Here is a 17413-nt window from a genome sequence, read left to right on the forward strand (position 1 = left end):
ATGAGGTAAGCCACAGCACTTGGCTATAAGTTGATCTAGCCTTCAACCCCAAACACAATTTTATAAAAGTTCCATTAAAATCAATAGGATTTACTTGCAAGCAAGCATGTTTAAGATTGGGGATTGACTTCAATGTGACTAAATCTCTTAAATCCAAGTAATCCTTTGTAACTGGTTTGTGGATTAGGCTGCCTTAAACCATATGCAAGCACAGCCTTCTCTTGTAGAGCTAGCTCTATTCCAAAACAGCAGACTTGCTGAAACAGACTCACTATGCACAGTTTCAGTGCAGTTTCCTAAAAGCATTTTATGGACATGAAACTAACAAAATGTAACACAATGAATGTAACATATTTTGGACCCACAGGAAGTATAATTTTCTCTGAGCTTCACTGCAAAACCCATACTCTGCTGGCACTGGTGAAGCAATTGTTAGCAAGAAGTGGGGAAAGGGATGTATTTTCAACTGAAATTGCAAAGAGAATAGTAGCAGAGCATAATTATTTAAATGAAATTTGGCCCAAACACAAGAACTAGCACCACCAGTTTGGCAAAATATGTTACACATATTTTATAGGGAGCACAGATCAGACAGGCTGCCAGTTCCAGTTTCATGCCATGTACAAACCCTACAACCAGGGCTATAGCACACCAATTTAGGCACATTTGACTCTCGTTTCAAAATAAAATTGCTAGTGCTGAAACAGTGGTACTTGACAGTCTCCTGAAAGCTTCTGTGGCAGCTGTGGAGAGGGCTGGAACATGTAGTGTGTGCTTTAAATCCTGTACATTTTTGTAGTGCAAAAGTACAAAAAAATTAAAAAGGAGAGCCATACGTCAATGGTAGTGTACATCATTTGCCTACAGATGTTCCCTGAAACATACATGAGTATAACTGACACTGTACAAGATAAAATCCAATGGAAAAAATCACGAATGAGAATGAAAAGACACTTCCATTGTTTGATGAAACAGGCAGACATTACAACTCTATTCATGTTACTCTGGCTAAGACATCTAATCTGCAACACGGTTTGGATTTACTTAGTTTTAATTTCTACTATTTATGTTGTTGTAATCTTGGAACTGTAGGGTAGAGGGTGGATGAAAGCAAAACAATGATAATAATAAATACAACCAACCCTAAACTTTGGACAGTCAACCTATATTACAGGTGGCTTTTCTATTCCTCAGACAGAAGTATATTTTGCTGCACAACCCAATACTTTCATGGAATGTCAACATCTATAATAAAGTCAGCACCACTTTTCATATCTATTCAGCATATGACTGAGACAGGTATGACTAGAAAATTAAATACAAAACGAAAAGAGAAATGAAATACTTTAAAGTGTCTGATATCTCTGCCTGTCAAAACTTTTGACAACAGTTTTCTTTGCCTTACAAATTAAATTGTGGGCAAAGGGTTTTTTTTTACCATACCTTGATTAAAATTTGTTAGAGGCATTATAGGAACCAGATGAAAATGATTTGAAGAAAGCCAGTTAGCTGCCCTTATCTAATAAATTTCTGTGCATGCTGCACAACAGGTAACCATTTATATTGTCTTCTTATGTCCAGAAGGCTGTAACAAGTTTATCTAATTTCATTGATTAGTCGTGGTTGTAATTTTTTTAATAATGGATCATCACAGATTAATATAACCAGATTAAAGAAATGCAATTTTTTATTAATTATTGATCTAAGCTATGGGGAGATTCCAAACAAAATAAGTGTAAGAGAAGAGAAATTGATAGCCCAGCTGTGTCTTTATCTGGACAGGGACAGCTTCTAGGTTGGATTACTGCAACACACTATGTAGGGCTACCTCTGAAGATAGTTCAGAAACGTCATTTGGTGCAAAATTTGGTGGCCAGGTTGCTCACAGGGCAAGACGGTTTGTGCATATTACACTGATCTGGCCTGACAGCACTGGCTGTCAATTAGTTTCTGGGCCCAATTCAAAGTGCTGGTTTGAACCTTAAATGGTTCAGGACCACAATACCTTAAGAACCACCTCTGCCCATATGATCCAACCCAGACCCTGTGATCATCATCTGAGGCCTTTCTTTGTATATCTCCAATACGAAAGTTCAGAGGGTGGCAACATCAGAATGGGCCTTTTCTGTGGTAGCTCCCCATTTGTGGAATGCTCACCTCGGGGGGGGGGGGCTCACCTGGTGCCTTCATTACATATCTTTAGGCACAGGTGAAAACGTTTTTATTCTCCCAGGTGTTCAGGTGACTAACATTCTATGGCTTTTAAAAATGTGTTTGTGGGATGAGGATTATTGGGGGTGGGAAGTTGTTTCATTAAGTATTCTCTTTTTGTATTTCTCTGTTGTGAACCACCCTAGGCTCTTGGGCAGTATGCAAATTCAAATAAATAAATAAATAAATAAATATTAGTTGGAATATAGGTATACATTTTTCTGTACATTAACTGAATATGATTACTAGATCACAAGTGCAAAATTAGAAACGCTTGAGCTTATTTTAAAATGAGCATAGACTTTATCTTATTTCCAGCATAGTGGTGTATTATCCTGATATATAGAAGGTGTTAATTTATCATTCCTAAACAACACACTTATCTATGCTAGCAGACTATCTATACCAGGCATAGGCAAACTCGGGCCTCCAGATGTTTTGAGACTACAACTCCCATCATCCCTAGCTAACAGGACCAGTGGTCAGGGATGATGGGAACTGTAGTCCAAAAACATCTGGAGGGCTGAGTTTGCCTATACCTGATGTATACCTTCAGTAATGCATTCACAAATAAGAGAATAAATGCTAGATCAGAGCAGCATTCTTTCCACTGTGACTGGATGCCTATGGGAAGACTACAAGCAGGACACAAGTGCAATGGCTCTAGCCTTTCCCAGCAACTGGTGTTCAGAGGCAAGCTGCCTCTGATGTGGAAGTTAATGCAGAAATCATGATCCATGAACTTGTCCAATTTCCAAGCACCAATGTTGGTGGTCATCACAATATCTTCTAGTAGAAAATTCTATGTGCTGTGTGAATAATTACTTCCTTTGCCTATTCCTCCCACCTTTCAGCTTCATTTAATGACCCCAGGAGAAATAAGTTAATAAGCTGCATTTAAAACTGAAAGTGACCCTACAGGGAGCATGAACTGAAACCTAAGAATGCAGATTTTGTTTAAAATAGGTTTAGTTTAGGTTTCTGGTTGAGGTTCGCTACAGCCACTCAAGGTTTCGCTGCTGGAGCAGAGCATTCCTTGCACAAGTAGCTATCCTAAGATTGTGCCACTGACCAACAAATTTATTCAGGAGAGCAATTGTATGCTGTATAAATGAATTAATGCAAATAGAAATAAACAGGTTATGTTAGGGCCAAACCAGTGCCAATAGGAACTAACTGCAAAGACCAACAAGGAGGTTTTTGACATAATTGTTTCAGGGAGAGAAAAGGTTTAGCTGCCCCTTCTCAGGCTGCACAGCCCCAAGGCACAGTTTAGGCTTTTTCTTGGCTGTGATTTACACAACCAAAATGCATGTTAATAGCTGTCAGACAATTAAATGACTCCTACTTTGGGGTCCTAGAATGATTTCTTTCCTAAGCAAACTGTAAGGTGAGCAAAAGCATATCTAGTGATCCAAACAATGGCAGCTGCACATTCACTCCCAAGCACGGTATCTTTCCTCCTGATATGAGAAGTATAAGGCAGAATTTATTTTAGCACCTGCATGCATTCCTAAGCTTTGTGCATCCCTCCTTCTCCCTTTGTATAATGCCTGCTGGCACAGCTGTTTCACTTACATATTTTGTTGTTACTGCTGCTCCTGCTGCTTTATCTTGTAACTGACGTAGCTTTTCATTGTGCTGCCACAGCTTCTTATGCTCCACTTGGTTCTTTTCTGTGACTTCCACACCCCAGTTTCCTGAATTCAGTCTGATGCTGACTGCTCTGACTTGTCTATCTTCCCCTTACAGCCTTCTGTGTCATTCTGTGTAACTCGACCTTGTCCTCACCTGCAGATCTCTTTTTCAGCACCACATATTGTGTTGGGCATCCAGCCATGGTATTGGGACTAAGCATAGAAAATACCTCACTGCTTTCGGGCATGGATTGAAACCCATTAGCCATCTGTTCTCTGTGATCATTATGAATAAATCCTGCTCTGGGCTGGTCTATAGCAATAACTTTAAACATCTCTAGTTGTTCCTCCACTCTACCAACCCCTTAATCTAAGGATAGTGCAATTCTGAATAATTTGAAATCAGATTGTAAAGTAATTGTAAATATATATAATCACTTCCTTTAGGGTTTTGTTTTGTTTTGTTTTGCATTGGCTGTCTTCATTTCCTCCACAGTTGCCACTAAATTTATCAATGGCTTCCCTTCCAGGCACTATGAAGCTACCCCTTTTCACTTATTATCCTAATGAAACAAGCATACATCATCCAAGAATACATCAAAGTAATGCAAAATTGTTTTCTTTCACACTCAGTCCTAAAAAAGAGGAAAGTGGTTTCAACTCCTTTTTTATTTTCAAAGATGAATGCCAGCAAATAGTCATATTTAACGGTTTTGAGGTACATGGGAATAGAGTACCTCACAATTATGTAGATGCATTTGGGAGCAAAGGTCTCTTTTTCTTGTTATAATTTAACTATAGAAAAAGCTTTTCTTCAGAGAGCTTTATAAAACTGGTAAAAACCTGTTTTTAAGTTTGGGTGGGTTGTTGGTTTTAACCTATAGTATGTGTCTGATTACTGAAACAAGTTAACGGAAATGGGAGAGCTGCATGCTTGTCTTAAGAGAGTACCAGAATGATGTTGGTAGTTTATTCTTGGCTGCTATAAACCATTCCGTTAAATTAGGATTTTTAAAGGCACCTTTGCAGAAATGTTTTGTGATTCTTGATCCTCTTATAGACAGATTGGAAAGGATGGTATTTTACCAAAATGATTTGTTGGATGTGTCAAACTATTGTCAGTGAGATCTGGGGTCAAATATGTCCCCAGCTACAAAGCTTGCAGATGGAGCTTGGGCCAGCCACTATTTCTTTCTCTAGCCAACCACATGGGGTTGTTGTGCTAATGAAATGGGGGGTAGTTAGTTGACTGGGAAGAGCCATGTGTGAAACCCTGAGCCCACTGGAGGAAGGACAGACCATAAATATAATAACAAACTGTACTAGGATATATTTGAGCTGACTAACATGGCAAATAGAAAATGCAGTCAAAATAGATGAATCAAGATTTTTACTAGCTACCATAATTTTTATTAATGCTAAACACAGCAGAGGTCTCTTTCCCAAAATCAAGTAACATGCACACTAAATATAAAGGACAGATAAGCACCACTCAGCCATAACTTTTCAAATAGGTTGCTGCACAAAGAACAGATACCTCCTGTCAGAACTACGCTGCCTGATTAGTTAACAGTTAATTCACCCAGGGATGTACCCTTGGTTGAGTGAGGATCAAAGTGACATTTGGATGGAGGCACTTTCTTTCCTGCAGAGCAGGATGAATGGCAAACCCTTTTGTACGTGTCCTAAAATTATAATTGCTCAGTAAATTTCAGATCAATGTTAATGGGACTCTTTGCTCAAGACTGTTTTCACTTAAAGTAGTTAAATTTTCTCTCAGTTTGTTTCTTTGTACCTTAATCCTCAATGCATTTCCTACGAAGGATGTTCTACCATATCAACAAAACTTGCTTCCAAATGGTGTGCTTAAGATCACAGCCTCAGGGGGCAAAAAATTAAAATAAAATATTGTCCTTATCTTCCACTATTACTTCAAAAGAAAAAGAAAACTACAGTGATATGAAAGAGGTGGAATCAATTACATTGGTACACTGCTTGATTTTTTTTAGCACACTAGCTTTTTCTAGAGCTAAACTGAGTCACTGTATTATTCACAAAGATAATGCTTAAGGGTGCAACAAGTCATAGGTTTATCTTTAGAAAATTACCCATTTTCCATTCTTCCATTTGTCACAATCATATACATCTTAAGTGAGAATATAACGATCCTAAAAATTGTCTATTAAGAAATCACATAAAATAATAGAGGTATTCCCGTAGTTAATGATAGTGTTTGCCATCTTTTTATTCCTACAAAATAATTATTCTACATTGTCCTAATTATCTGAGTGCTCCCCCAAACTAATTCTTCCAATGCCAACTTTGATTGTATAGGTGGTGATGCTGATCATTTAACAAAGTTATGTATGGATTACATTATAAATGAATAGTAACATATTCAATTTTTTTGTATTCATTTATAAGGCAATCTATACATAACTTTGTTAAATGATCAGCATCACCACCTATACTAATATATTCAAATAGGGACGTGGGTGGCACTGTGGTCTAAACCACAGAGCCTAGGGCTTACTGATCGGAAGGTTGGTGGTTCAAATCCCTGCAATGGGGTGAGCTCCCGTTGTTCGGTCCTAGCTCCTCCCCACCTAGCAGTTCAAAAGCATGTCAAAGTGCAAGTAGATAAATAGATACCGCTCAGGAGGGAAGGTAAATGGTGTTTCTGTGCACTGCTCTGGTTTGCCAGAAGCGGCTTAGTCATGCTGGCCACATGACCCAGAAGCTGTCTGCAGACAAACACCAGCTCCCTTGGCCTATAGAGCAAGATGAGCGCGCAACTCCAGAGTCATCTGCGACTGGACCTAACGGTCAGGGGTACCTTTACCTTTAATATATTCAAATACTAATGAGATTACACAATTGTTACATTTAATAAATATTAGTGGTCACATTGATCATGCAAACGTTATTTTTAGCATTTATTTAATTAAATGTCATATAGGTCTAATAAGTAATTAAAGCTCTTTGGTGTCAGCTGTGATACAAACTCATTTCTGTTGCTGATTATAATACCATTATTTTGAATCAGTAGTATTATACTGTGTAGCAGAGGTGTAGCTGGGCTTATTATCTGCCAGAGCTCTTGCTACTATTAGAAGAGAGACATTGTGTCCTTTGTATTGTGCAAGAGACATAATTATATCAGAGAAATATCCAACAAACTCATACGGTTAATATGACTAACTTTCATAGGCACCAGCTCCTAGGGGTTGAGGCACTTTCGGCCCAGCAATATTTTTTTGGTGATTTTTGTTTTGTTTTGTTTTGTTTTGTTTTTGTAAGCCAGTCCCCCTCAATGTTCAGAGGGCATTTGGTTCTGCCCCCTGGCTACTCATAATATTGTGCATGTGACATCAGGATGTCACATCAGGCCCCCTCAATCATCTCGAGAAGCTGGCGCCTCTGCTAACATTGGATCTCACCCTCAAACTTTTCTAATAATCTGGGTACTTTGCAAGTTTGACATCATGACTGAGTTGCACTGAAAGCAACAAGGCTTGAGTTTCACCGAAACCAGGCCTGACCTCAGGTTAGAAGAGGTCTAAATAATCTGTGTCTTCCAAGAATGTCTGTAGTTGTCTCACCACTAAACCAAATGTTATCATCAAGTTTTATAAACTTTGCTAAGGTTGCCCATAATTACCAATATTAAAGCTGTTTGGTTGTACTCTAAGGTGGTTACTCTTGTTGAAGTTCAGAGGCTACTGCTTAATTTACACCACTTTTACAGTCAAAAACTGCAAATTAGGAATTCACTAATAGGAAATTTTGAATATGCAGTTGCTGTATTTGCCAAGAATAAAGCAAAATTTGTTTCAATGTTTTTTGCTAACTTGCATCTGTACCTGTAACCATCAGAAACAGATGCCCAGATAAGGTGTTGTGACTGTGCTCAGTCTTGTCCCTTTACAACTCTTGACCAGTCTTGCAGACCTGCATCTAGTGTTCTCTCAGCTAATGTGGGAGCACTTTCAGCTGTAACTCACTCAATAAGTGGGGGAAAGCAGAATCTTTGGGAAGAATGACACCAGAAGCAAACTCCCACTGTTTTTAGGTTTGCAACTTTTTTGCTGTAGAAGGGACAGCAAAAACAACAACTCAGTCCTCCTTGGTATTTCTCTTAAGTAATATAAATGTCCACTGCGAGAAAGTGTAAGAGAGATCTACTTTGTAAACAGTACAAACATGAAATCGATTCATATGTGTTAATTAGCAGTGAGCATTCTCCCATGAAAGCCAGTGTGTCCCGGTGGATACAGACAAACAAACAAAAACACTGAGCTGAAAATGTCAAATTCTATCTTGGCCACAGACTCACTGAATAGCCAAATCTCCCATTTTTACTTTGGAAATAACAATGATACACCTCAAATGGTTGCTGATGAAGTCTCTGTTGTACGTGCCATCCATAGCAGAGGCGTAAAGGTCTGCAGGAGCTAATAGAGCATTTTCATTTATGACCCCTCCTCTGTTATAATCTGAGTTTTGTCAGATCTAAAAGTTTTGCCTGCAGGCATGCTGCTAAAATGCTTTTGTTTAGCTGAGCACTTAATGTTTTAAATGAATGGATTCAATACTCAGAAACTTTATTTTCTTTCATCAGTTGATGGTGTTCTGGGAAAATGTCTACTTTCACCTGCAATCCAAATCCTTTTTCCACCAGGCCAGGGAAGGGGCAGGAATTTGACTGTTCTACCTTCAGTGGACTGCCAAGAGATGGCACATTCTATACAGCTGAGTCCCAGTAACATAATCCTTCATACATCATTCAACTTCCACACTGTACAATGTATATATTCAAAAAACACCCCTAAATTATGCTCCATTAGCATTATTGTTGAGGGCTCCAGCACTCCTGTTTAAAGAATTAGTAAGGAAAGATACAACTGTAGGCCCAATCTGATTGTTTCCAGCTACTGAAGAAAAGGGACTTCTCAGTAAGGATGTACATGGAATCACTAAAGTATAAGGTGGGCTGTTGTGCTGTCACTGGACATGTCACCAAAAGACTTTCATTTCCAAACAATAGTTTCTCTGCTTTATGCAACCCACGGAAAGAGTATGTAGCCTATTCTGCATAACCAGGTGTAGGATTGCAACTATAGATCTGAGAAGGTAACAGTGATAATGATATAGCCCAATGATCTTGCACAACAATATTCCACTTCAAAATTATCTGTCTTGCCCTTTTGTTACAGCTGAGTGTACTAATTAAAATGACGTACCATTCAAGAACACGTCAACTGCATTTGTTGTTTCAGTATTCAACCACCTTCACAAATAGATCAGCGCTTGCGCTTCTCTTCAAAAAACATAATAAAGCATGCCATCTCAATCTCTAAGTTACCAAAAAAAGTGACTGGACTCCTTTTCAGTCTCATGTGGACAACTGCTTTTAGCATTCCAGCAGTGTGGAGTTGGGTGCAGGTGCAGATGACTACATGTAGGTTGAAGTAGATTCCAAATGACCCCAACTAAATTTCTTGCAGCTCACAGTGTTAGGTGTGATAGAGGGCAGGGATCCAGTCAATAAGCTGCCTGATTCCTGGCTGATACTACCACCACAACCTGAATGTCGGAAGTTGATGTGAGTTGCCAGAATCTCAGACCCACAGTAATGGGGGGGGGAAAGGGTGGTCTCCTATTAATGTCCTAGTATAGCCCAGATGTGGACGGTTCTCCCTCAGGTGTGTCCTAAAGACTTGCATCCTAGCAACCACCCGTCACAGCAAATTGCTATCCAAGGCAAGGTCTGGATTGCAGCAGTAAACTCGACCTGAAAGTCGCAGGCTGTGGACAATAGAATACAACCCACTCCTTTCCCTTTCACCACATGATGGCACCAAGTAGGAACCCCAATAAGCAACGACACCAGAGTTGTCTTTTAGTTAACGCAGAATTCTCCAGAAAGCTGTGAGATCATATAGCTCACACTCAGTGGGCCTTATCCAATGCTGTGGCTCCACTGGTGGCAAAACCAACTTCCCTGTCCTCTTCCTTTCCTGATACTTCTAGCCCCTCTGCTCCCTCAAGGAAGTCCTGCTGTGCCAGTGATACCATGCATGTGGAGCATTGGGTACAACCCAATAATTTCATCCAGTCAAACAGGGATAATACTTACATTATCTATTATATAGTGTGGGGCAGGGAGCTTTTCAGCATGCTGCTGCTGCTGCCAGTACCTTCTGTGATCTGTATGGAGACTAGTTGCATTTATTGTGCCTGTCTCTGACACTTAAAAAAGTTGAAACTTCTATACAAATTATACTTAATATGAATTTAACAATATGAACCTTCTTGTGGAGTTAAGTTCCTTTATAATAGGAACTTTACTCCATTCAGAAAATGTAATTATATGTGCTACATTTGTGCATAGAATTAGGCCTGCTGAGGTCTTGGAATACATCTGCATGACAATGCAATTTATCTCTCTGTGAAAATAAAGTGTTGCCTAACAGCTGTCTGATTTCAGTCTTCCACATTTCAGTCCATCCTAGTTCTAATGAAAATGTAGGTACAAGTATAAACTGTAATTAGAAAGCATGCCTTAAGAGCTAATTCTTCTTGTGTTAATTATACCAATAAACAAGCTAATTCAAATGGAGTTATCTTAAATAGAAAGGTATTTTCAGGGGGTGGGAACATTCAATTTGTTTCCTTTTACTTTGACTAATTCTTTGTTTCATAAGTGCAATGCAAAAATAATTGTTACAGTCAAGTTCCAGACCTCAAAGTGTTCCTAGCACAAACCCACATAATAAAAAATCAAATTTGTGGCAAACATGAAAGAGAAAGTAAAATAAAAGCAACCCCACCATCCATTCTAAGAGTGAGTTCATAGAATGCCCCATCACAACTTTACTTATACTTCTGCTACTTCATCCCACACTGGTTCCACATGGACTCGCCACTGCAGAAGGTGGGACTGGGTGACCACAATAGACTGTATTTTGAACAGAGTAACCTGCTTCATTCACTTATAACATTTCTGGTTTGGGGCAGAAGCATAAAACCCACAAGCATGGGAAGTTACCATCTGGGCATGCATTAACAATATTATTTGTATAGTCTTATGTGATACTCAATACACTCCCCAATAAATGCTCCTTTAAAATATTAGGCAGTACAGAGACAATTTGCAGTGTACGGCTATCCTATGTAGAGTCACAAACAACATTTGCTCACACTGAATATATAGCAAAACCTACCCTGGGTATCAATGTATTCTTGCCATCTTTGCCTGTATCTGCACAGCTTACAACTATTAATCACTGCTGCATTTCTTTCAGAAGCAAAAGCGCACATAGCATCTTTATTTTACATAGCAACTAACACTTAAAGGCCTTGGTTTGTACCAAAAACTTCATTGTATTTACAGATCCTTCACAGATTTGATAAATTGTAATTCCCAGCTATATGTCTTGCCAAAGTCTCTACTAAAATGCTGTATAACCACTGTATTTATGACTGTCCTTTGAGACTACAACAAATGCACACAATTATTCAAGATTATTCCAGCCATTAAGTTGTGAGGCTTTATTGCTGCAATTTGAATGGATATATTTCTTCTCTACCAGGAAAAATATGGATTGATCACCTCTGTTTTCAAACAATAACTGAGAAAATACTTAATCTAATTCCCACCAAATAAAAACCTAGATCATTTCCCACTAGCAAAACAGCCTACTGCACATACAACCCACAGAAACAGTGACAATGTCAAAGAACAATGTCTACTGCAGAAATTAAGGGATTTATTTCTTTATTTACAGTTTAATGTATTTACCCAAGTAATACAAACTCAAATATCTGATATGCCTCCTGGGTCAAACAGCTTGGTTGTGTCAACCTTTTCTTCCTTCAATTAACCTACTTTTATAAAACAAGAACAACACCCTGTACTTTATTTGGTCCATTAAAGTTTACACCATGCTACACTGGTATCGGTTTGTACTTGAGAATTTTCCTGAGGATCCAAAGGCTTTGAGAACATTGTATAAACAATTTCACTGGTAGGTGTCTTTCCCACAACAATTTTATCTCTTCAGGATTAATTTGAAATTATTGTCACGAAGGAATACATATGGCAAGTGTTACGTAAGAATGGAAACTCCACATGGATTTTGCTGAAAAGGCCCTTGTGTTAGACACTAATGCAAAAACCCTGCTCACATGGGTTTTCTATTCTGGTATGTTCTCTAAGTAGCAAATGAAAAAAAGAAAAGAAATGGTAGCCCATGGTCCTCTTTAGTTAAATTTCCTGGGGAGCCTTCTGTATGCATAGTCAATTCCAATCCTTCTTCACAGATATATCCAGATTTTCTGGTGCATATTTTTTAAAAAATCTCAACAGCCTGAAACTTTTCTCTAAGACACAACAGTGTTTTATTATTATGTTCTGAAGGCATTTGAGGCCATCACCATGCTGAAACTAAGCAGATCTGGGTGTAGTCAGTGCCTGAAAGGTGATCACTTCAGAAACAAAATAGAAAAATTCCTTCCGGTAGCACCTTAGATACCAACTAAGTTTGTTATTGGTATGAGCTTCTGTGTGCATGCACACTTCTTCAGATACCAGAAACACATGCATACCACCTGGGGTTCCATTGTGGAAGAAAGGCAAGATACAAATGTAAGAAAATAAATAAACAAATGGTGCACTATTAAACATTTGTTGTGTTCAAAACACTATGTGATATGGCATAACAATCAAAGATGCAATACTGTGCATACACACACATGTATGTTTCCTACACAAACACACACCCTACCAAAGCAGTATTCTGCTGAATAATGTTTTGGAAGTCCATGCTTTCATGCTATTTCCTTCTTCTACCCCCCCCCCAACATGTTCAAACGTGTTTAGATATTATTCTACTCTTCAAATAATATTGTAACCTTTCTTTTGAATGCCATATTCAATTCATAAAATGTCATGGTCTATGCAGTGGTTTTGCCCTGACAGCATGACTTTCAATGATTCCAGCATCCAATTAATATCCCAAGAGGACATTGTGCACTTCTATGTGCATTGGTGTTTCCCTGTTTTTTCTTCAAATGCAGTTGTCCTTGCGTTCTGTTGCAAGCTACTTTCAAAAAAATCCTGAGTTTTGAAAGTGTTTTTTTCAAAAAGAGGTGGTGCTCAAATGCAGGTTTCTCAGAAGTCCTACTGCATTTGTTGAGCTTGCCTCACAGTAACCCTTGTGGATCCAAGCCAAAGCATTTAACACTCAGATCCTTAAACGATGGACTGTACCAAGACATATCACTATAATACGACCATACAAAAGTAGCCTTATAATGCTTAGTGCTTAGAATGCTTAGAATGACATCATAAGAATGTTCAAATATTTTCACGCACCATCTAGCCTTTCAAACACTTTTTGAAAAATTCTCTCAAGAAAGATATATTTCAAGTCATTGGCCACTCTATTGGCCAAGTCCTATTTGAATCCTTTACTGTGGTGCATTTATAAATTGGTACCACATACTCATCTTACGGAAAGAAGCAGCTTTAGGCTGATAGCCCAAAGAAAAATTCTTAGCTATAAGATATTTCAGGGTAAATTATTTTCCTTCTTATACAGCCAGTATAAGTTTGCTGAAGTCATCCACTTCCATATTTTATTTCTTTTTGAGTAAAACAACAGTTATAAACTGAAAATTCTGATGCACACATATATGATGTTGTTCCAAACAACTAGATGTCAATTCTTCAAGACTGCTGCACTGAGTACTTTGAAGCTTTACACACAGAGAATGCTATTTCACTTGGCTTATTATCAAGGAAGACCATGAGAAAATAAAACAGAAGAATAGTCTCTATAATCCTTTTTTGCAGTCTAGTGTCTTGCATTACTAAAATGTTTCTCACAGTTGTCTACAAAATCATCAAGCGTTTATTAATACCTTGCAATGAAGTTAAATTGGGAAAACCTATCATGAAGTACAGGTGACATCCTGCCTTATCTGAAGCAGAAGTGTTAACGGCTGACAAGCTGGTTTAAGTGATCAATTGTTCCATGTTGCTTCCCCCTGCCCCAAACTATTCTGGGCAGACTAGGAACAGTGGGTAAGGCCTCCAGTTAGGAACAATTTTATATATCCAAAGGCTGTCCTGGGAATCTGATCTCTGAAGTTGCCTATGCAGACACAAAAAAGAGTGTACAATGAAAATCGTTTCACTTTCCCCATATTTGACAAATAAAAGAAATTTGCAGGATAAATACAAGGTGCATTGCCTCCGATCCATTAACTGCTTAGTCCAGAATAGTATCCCTTAGCTTGCCTTTAGGAAAGTTGTTTCTATATTGTGGCCAGGACAACTCAAAGTGCTTTAATCTTCCTACATTTACTCTGATTTTGACACTTGCACTGATACCTTGTATCAGACTACTTTCCAGCCCATCCTTGTCTTTCTCCTTAGAAAGCACTTAACATGGCCCCAGTGCTTTTACCCAATGAAATCCATATGCTTTACACTGCTCAATTCCACAACAGAAAGAATAAGCTTTTCAAGTGAAACTCAAAAGGACATTATTGTCAAAGCACTTGCCACTAAAATTAAAGAGAAATATTGAAATCGCTTAGCAAAATCCATTAAAAAGTCTCCAGCAATTACCGGCTTTATATGTTTCACACAAATCATGCCAAGCAGTGTAAAAGAAATTGGGGTGGGGGACGCTCCCCAGTGCTTCCCCCATCTAGCCAAATGCCTCTTGACATTTGTCAAGCCAGAACTATCATAAATCTTGAAGAAGTTACAATGCAAAAGAACAAAAAAACCCAAAACATATCCCTGGTTAAATGAAGCCAGACACTAATTTGATATAAAACATTTTGCAAATATTAAGGCTTCCCTTAAGGGATCCATATTTCACAATTACGGCCAGCTATTAAAGCACGCGATGAAAAGAGATGGGATGGGGGGAAGAGGGGGAGGGAAGGAGTTGATGAGTTTTCATACCCGATGCTTCCTTGGTCCAAGTGCAGAAATGCCCACAGGAGAGCGAGAACTCAGAACAGGAGGAGATCCGAGGAGGAATGCACCCGGATGGCAGGAGGTGGTACTGCCTTTCCCAATGTGGGAGCTTAATAGCGTGTACTTGGACAAACCTCACCTTCCCCAGGTAAGGAAGGCTGACTCTCTCGCTGCCATAGCCCTGCCTGGCAATGGCATCTCTGCTTCTCCGTCAGAGCCAAGTCTCCGGGGCAGGGCGCACACCAAGCCCTACCCTCCTAAGTGGCTGCCAAGCCCCTTTCCCACCGATCTCTGCCACAGATCCTCACCCCAACAATACACAGAGCCCGCCCGCCCGCCCCTTCCCCAGCGCCCTCAGCAACCCCCAGAGCTGCCCGGCGGAGCGAGAGCGCGGAGGCATCCCCACACTGGAACACAATGGGACTTACTCCCAGGTAAGTGCGCACACGCAGGATGGCAGCCTCCAGCAGCCTCCCGAACAATGCACTGCAGAGCGAGAGGGAGAGGGAGAGGGAGCGTGTGCGTGTGCCTTCGCAAAACTGCACCAGGAAGAGAAGCAGAGAGGCGCCCCTTTGCAAGCCAAACACGCGCGCGCGCGTGCCCACGTATACATACACAGACACCCACCCCAAAGTGTGTCCCTAACCTTCGAGCCGGGGAGAACCCCAAAGTGCCCGCGCCGCGCCAGAAGGCGGCACAGTCCCCAAGCCCCGTCGCTGAGCTCCATACTCACGCGCAGGGCTCTCCTCCGCGATGGCAAGGCAGCTCCGGCAGCCCAAAGTCCTGCTGACCAAGGGCGGGGAGGGAGGGACTGAGGGAGGGAGGGAGATGCCCGCTCCACTCCTGCTGCTCTCCGCCTGCCCCTTCCCTCCGCCTCCTCTTCGGGATTCGCTTCTCCTCCTTCCTAGCTCCGGCTATGGCACCACTTGGCGCTTATCCTTCGCCAGCAAGAAGTCTCCTTGGCGTCTTCCCCGCCAAACCGGGCAGCGCCTGGGCGACGGAGGCAGAGAGAGAGAGAGAGAGAGAGAGAGAGAGACCGCGGGCAGCAGCCGGAGCCGTAGAGCGCGCGGGAGAAGTAGTGGAGTTCAGGAGGCGGCGTTTGCTGCACATCCCCCAGCGGCCCAGGCCAGGTGCAGCAGCCGGAGCAGCAGCAGCGGCGGCGGCAGAGCTCGCTCCCGCGGCGCAAGCACAGCGCGACCAGCAGCAGCAGCAGCAGCAGCAGCAGCAGCAACCCGCGTCCCTTCACTTCCAGTCAGCTTCGCTTGTGAGGAGGGCAAGCGGCGGGGAGAGCGCGAGGTGGCGGCGGCGGCGGCGAAGGTGGGGCTGAAGCACATTCTTGCCCTCACTTCCCGAGGCGGCGTACAAACTCTCTCGAGTTCCTGGCGGCGAATTGGCCCTCCCTTCGCCTTCGGGAAACAGCCGCCAACATCGCCCGTTGCCTTACGGCTCTCTCTCTGGGTGTTGTTCCTCAGTCCTCACATAAACCGGAGCCACCTCCTCTGCTGTCCCTGTGGCGATGTTTGCACGCAGCAGCTCCTCTCTCGGCTCCCCGCTGCCTGGGGTCGAGCCACAGCTTCTTCTCCGCCTCTTGCCCTTCTCCGGTCTCGGAGGGAGCCGGCAGCAGGCAGCCTCGTCTTCCCTGTTCCCGCCAAGCGAGCGAGGCTGCCCTCCGCCCACTCCCGCGGGGCTGCCAGCCGCCCGCCGGGAGCGGCGCAGGTGCTGGCAAAGGACGGCCCGGCAGCAGACGCGCGGCTTTCGGAGAGGGCCCGCCGGGAGAAGCGCGGCTTCCCTTCGGGGCCGCCGCGCTGCCGCCTGGCTCCCCTCCCGGCCTTCGTCCCGGCCAGAATGGGTAGCCGGGCGCCGCCGAAAACTCGCAGCGTCGAAGCGCGTAGACGAGAATTTCGTCGGCTTCGCTGTCAGTTTTTGCTACCTCAGGCTGTTAGCTGGGCGAGGGGGGGGGGAGGGGAAGAGGGAAGCGAATTAGAGCGGATGCCAAGCCTCCCACAGATTGGATAGCGGAGCCAGTTGTGCTTTGGAGCCCCCCCCCCCAATTTAGCAATGAAGAGTTGTGCGAGGCTAGGATGTCCTGACTCAGCACAATCCATTCCATCAGGCTTGCACGCCGGACAGTGACTGGGGTTGTTAGCAGTTCACATGGCAAAAGGACCAGTCCGTTCAAGTGGCACCAGGAAGAAAGAAACATGCACACAGAGCCTTTAGTTGGAAGGCACCCACTCTGACACACACACACACACACACACACACACAGAGAGAGAGAGAGAGAGAGAGAGAGAGAGAGAGAGAGAGAGAGAGAGAACGAACTAACCGGACTTCAGAAAGAATTGTTTCACATTCCTCTGTGGCAAGACTTGCAATGGCTTACCTCACAGGTGGGGAACCTCAAAGCCCAAGGGTAGCAAACATGGCTCTCTAGACATCTCTCTCCAGCTGTTGGGGCTCTCCTGGCCATGCCTCCTCCCCAGGTGGCTCCCCTCACTGACCCCACTCCACACGCTTCTCCAGTTCTTTTGCTTGGCTAGGATGTATCCTCCTTGAATTGAAATAA

General features: G+C 42.1%; 1 protein-coding gene across 5 annotated transcripts in view; it reads right to left on the reverse strand.

Annotated features, from left to right (window-relative positions):
• Positions 1-16415, reverse strand: part of HS3ST5 (heparan sulfate-glucosamine 3-sulfotransferase 5) — a 148400-nt gene extending 131985 nt beyond the window's left edge. For 2 of the 5 annotated variants that reach the window (XM_081857357.1, XM_081857362.1), the window contains exon 1: positions 15581-16415. The gene's annotated coding sequence lies outside the window, so the exon portion shown is untranslated. Of the gene's footprint in view, positions 1-14832; positions 15049-15275; positions 15371-15493 lie in introns of those variants that run through there. The other 3 variants (XM_081857360.1, XM_081857359.1, XM_081857358.1) reach the window with 3 other exon arrangements.
• Between the last annotated feature and the right edge of the window lie 998 nt (positions 16416-17413).

This window comes from Podarcis erhardii (genome assembly GCF_964252035.2).
Source record: "Podarcis erhardii genome assembly, chromosome: 3".
Taxonomy (NCBI): domain Eukaryota; kingdom Metazoa; phylum Chordata; class Lepidosauria; order Squamata; family Lacertidae; genus Podarcis; species Podarcis erhardii.